The following is a 4,400-nucleotide window of genomic DNA, read 5'->3' as shown; positions in this document are numbered from 1 at the left end:
AAAAAAGTTTATAGAGCAAGTAACTGAAGAAGTAGGGATTGTTGACATTACTGGCCCTCTACAGCTAAATGCTTTCTTGTTTACCTGCCTGGTGTACTGAAAAGATCTGAGCACTAATCCCTGTTCTGGTATTTAATAATAATGCAACCTTGGGCAGTTTCTTAACACTTCATGTCTAATGTGTGGTTGGTAATACCTACCTGACTGGGTTGATGAAGATTAAATGGGCCAGGTGTGGTGGCTCATGCCTGTAATCCCAGCACTTTGGGAAGCCAAGGTGGGTGAATCGCCTGAGCTCAGGAGTTCGAGACTACCCTGGGCAACATGGTAAAACCCTGTCTCTACTAAAATACAAAAAATTAGCTGGGCTTGGTGGTGCGCACCTGTAGTTCCAGCTACTCGTGCCATAGCACTCCAGCTTGGGCTACAGAGTGAGACTCCGTCTCAAAAAAAAAAAAAGATTAAATGGGTTAAGGTATATAACACACCTGGTGCCACCCCTTCCTTTTCTTTTCCCACTGAGCCTTTGACATTTAGTTTCACTGCAGTCAGGTATGAGCAAGTACATGATTTTCCTGTACCACCCAACTCACATGCAAAAGTCTCACAGAGGGACATGAAGATCTGCAAGAACAAATGTTAAAACAGATGTGCATTTAACAAGGATGTTGTTTATCTTGAAATTCTCACCACTGCATCATTGCTACTGCCCAAGGGTTGAATTAAGGGCAAAAGATTTCAGAGACAGATTTGAAATTACCTAATTATCCTAGACATGCTGTAATGTTCCCTTTTATAATGCCTGGCTCAAAAAGCTTGATGTCAGGTTACAGAACTGTATGCATACTTTGATTGTAATTGTGTTAACAAAACTAAAAAATCTTGCATACAATCAAGACCAGAAAGAAATCCAGATGCTAACTGTTGTTTTGTTAAATAATAAAATTGTGGTGAGCAATGCTTTTCTCTCCTTTTGCTTTTTTTTTTCTTTTCTTATTTGTAATGTGACAATTCTTTATTGCTTGGAAAGTACATTTGATGAGAACTGTGAAAACTCGGAAAGAAGTTCAAAGTATTTTACATTTGATAACATCTAGTTAATCCTTATGATATCCAGATAAGGTGCTACTTTACATCTTATGAAATAGCACAAGCCTTAGGCAAACTTCTGCAGTAGAAGAAATGTGTTCTGAGACTTCTATCCTGCTTGTTTTTAAGAAATCTTTTCTCCCAGAAACCTGGTGTCCAGTGTCCCTCTCAAATCTGCTAAAGGAGAGTAGCTTAAAGATTTACTTATCTCAGGGGATTTGCATTTTTATAGCCATCAATGGCATATAATTTGGAATTAGAGGCACAGGCAAGCAGGCCTTCTGAATTCTCTGTGAGCCACAAGACCTGATGGCACCCTGAAATCAAACTTCTGTAGACTGGGAGCCTTGATGACCGCTGTTCTCCAATTCTGACAGATCAAAGCTGTTGCCAGTTTGTTAACTAGAGGCAGTGATACAAATGGAAGATGCAACTATTCATTCTGAGGGACCCATACAAGTCTGATTAAGGAGCAGTCATTGCCCAAGCAATTAAGGAGAATATTTTTGGAAAGGCAGACATCAGAAGCTAAGCAGAGTACAAATTTCCGCCCTCTACTTACTGTGTTAATCAGATCAGCTCTCACTCTTTATAGATGCTGCCCTGCTCGAAAGCACTGCTTATTTAGCTGGGAGTCAGGAGAACCCAAACCCTCCCTGGGCATAGACAAATTGTAATTTTATAGCAGACAGCCTCTAAAATGTTTCTACATCCAAAATAGTTGACACCACCAGGCGCAGTGGCTCATGTCTCTAATCCCAGCACTATGGGAGGCTGAGGCAGGAGGATTGCTTGAGCCTAGGAGTTCGAGACCAGCCTGGGCAACATATTATTTAAAGAGACATTGTCTCTAAATAGTAATAAAAAGGCTGGGCGCGGTGGCTCACGTCTGTAAACCCAGCACTTTGGGAGGCCAAAGCAGGGGGATCACCTGAGGTCGGGAGTTCAAGACCAGCCTGACCAACATGGAGAAACCCTGTCTCTACTAAAAATACAAAATCACCTGGGCGTGGTGGCGCATGCCTGTAATCCCGGCTACTCGGGAGGCTGAGTCAGGAGAATCACTTGAACCTGGGAGGCGGAGGTTGCACTGAGCTGAGATTGTGCCATTGCACTCCAGCCTAGGCAACAAGAACGAAACTGCTGTCCCCCAGAAAATAATAAAAACAATAATAAATTAGCCAGGCACGGTGGCGTACCTGTAGTCCCAGCTACTTGGGAAGGTCCACCTGAGCCCAGGAAGTGGCTTCAGTGAGTCATGATTGCACCACTGCACTCCAGCCTGAAGCCTATCTAAAAAGGAAAAAAAAGAAAAATTGACACCTATAAAGAAACTCACATTGTCTAGAAATGGGCTGTCCAGTAAGGTAGCCACTAGCCATATGTGGCTATCTAAATTTACTAAAATAAAATTTTAAATTCACTTCCTTAGTTACACTAGCCACATTTCAAGTGTTCAGTAGCCACATGAGGCTAGTGGCTACTGTATTGGATAGTGGAGATACAGAACATGTCTATCATCACACAAAGTTCTATTGGACAGTGCTGGTCCAGAAAAGAATACCTTCAAATTGCATTTTTGGTAGAGGCATGTATAAGCCCGCACTTCCACATTCTGTAAAGGCATAAAGCGCCTCCCTACCCCAGGGCATGTCTGTACAGTCATTACATGGTCTGACTTCAGCACTTCTTTCTACTTAATCTCTAAATCTCTAAATCTTGACACGCACATCACACACAACACAAACTCTATTTTAGCCCACCTCCCTCCTCTTCACTGACTCTTCATGGTAGGTTTAGTTCCCATAATCCATGAAAATGCTTCGCTCCTTGTCACTAGAGCTTATTCTGGAAACCTGCCTTCAGTGTAACAAGCTGGAATGTGAAGAAGGATGCATCTATCTGTGCTGCTGAGTCATTGAATTGACTAAAGCTTCAAGGACTAGGGGGTGCTGAGCAGAAAGGAAAACATAATCCTTTCTGTTAGAGATTTGCTCTTTTCGTATTGGCATGTAAACAAGTAAGTCACTAAGTGAACTGACGTCACAATTTAGTGTTAGGAAGATGCTTTTCCCAGGCACGATTTGAACTCAGTGGTTTCCTGAATCTAGTAAAGTATGCTGCTTTGTTTTCTCTTAATTTTGCTTTCTCTTTTTATGAAGGCAAAAATAAATCTCTCTAGACCTTTTTCGCTTCGCAGGATTATCATTAAAATGTCACTAACTTTTAGATATTCCAGCACGCACCGGATGACTCTGAAGCCGGTTGGGCAGTGGAGATCGGGAAGAACATGAAAAAGCTTCAAAGCTTTTGGTTGAAGACATCAGGAGATGTAAACCCCAAACGCGGGTTTTACTTCTCCCCCGCACCCCTCCCCGCAAACCCATGCCTACTCGTTTGACTGCTCAGCAATTCTGAGGCCAACGATTTGCAACGGCGAGGAGCAGGGGCTGGTGAGTCAAGGACTGGGCACGGAGTCAGGACTCTTAGGTGCATTGACTCACGGCAGAGCCTTGAGGAAGTCGCTTTGCCTCCCACGTGTCTCCCCTCACCTGCCAGAGGCGGAGGGGAGGCGGGGCTGTGCTGGAAAACGTCGGTTTCGCACCGATTTATGTTACAGATGGGCAGAGCTGAATTTTAAAAGACCCTCAGAGTTACACAGCAAATGAGCCATCAGTGAATGCCTGTGTCCCGCCTGTGCTCCGGAGAACCCCAGCCCTGCCTTGGGGGCTCGGGCGGTGGGTGTGGGCTCCCAGACTCGGACGGCACCTTGGCGTGGCAGGAGCAGGCGGAGATGCGCATGGAGGTTGGAAGTTCACCTCCTCCGGGTCTCGGGTGCCACGGCTGCCCGTACCTGTTCCAGCAAGGGTCAGCCAGGGACTGCCGCGCTACTGATTTTCCCTTCGCTCTTGGGTCCCAACTCCCGGGCTCTCCGGGCTGGGGAGGCAGTGGACGGGGGGGGGGTCGAGGCCGGGGCTAGCCACCTGCGGCGGCTTCACTCCTGTATCGGATTTGCTTTCTCGCCTTTAATCTTCTCCAATTCCGAAAGCACCCCAGCAGAGCGCCCCCGCAGCCCGCCTCGAGCCCGGCTCGTAGGCAGGCGCTGACTGGGGAAGCGAGGGGTCGTCCGTGTGTGAGGCAGGGTAAAAGACCAGAGGACTCGGACAGACGGGCGCCCTGGAGGCGGCGGCTACCTCTGGAGCTCGGGGCGCGCCCGGGCCACCCCGCACGGCGCAGAAACCTAGCGCGCACGCGCGCCTCCAGCCGCCCGGCGCGTTCCCCCGCCCCGCGTCGCGTCCCCCCACCTCGGG

General features: G+C 47.2%; 1 protein-coding gene across 3 annotated transcripts in view; it reads left to right on the top strand.

Moving 5' to 3' along the window:
• Positions 1-3,365: 3,365 nt before the first annotated feature.
• Positions 3,366-4,400, top strand: part of DUSP14 (dual specificity phosphatase 14) — a 28,869-nt gene continuing 27,834 nt past the window's right edge. Inside the window, exon 1 of one of the 3 annotated variants that reach the window (XM_017864123.1) lies at positions 3,366-3,542. The gene's annotated coding sequence lies outside the window, so the exon portion shown is untranslated. Of the gene's footprint in view, positions 3,543-3,786; positions 3,896-3,940; positions 3,958-4,400 lie in introns of those variants that run through there. The other 2 variants (XM_017864126.1, XM_017864125.1) reach the window with 2 other exon arrangements.

This window comes from Rhinopithecus bieti, unplaced genomic scaffold (assembly GCF_001698545.2).
Source record: "Rhinopithecus bieti isolate Rb0 unplaced genomic scaffold, ASM169854v2 scaffold_74621, whole genome shotgun sequence".
NCBI classification, from domain to species: Eukaryota; Metazoa; Chordata; class Mammalia; order Primates; family Cercopithecidae; genus Rhinopithecus; species Rhinopithecus bieti.
This window is presented reverse-complemented; position numbering and strand designations above follow the sequence as displayed.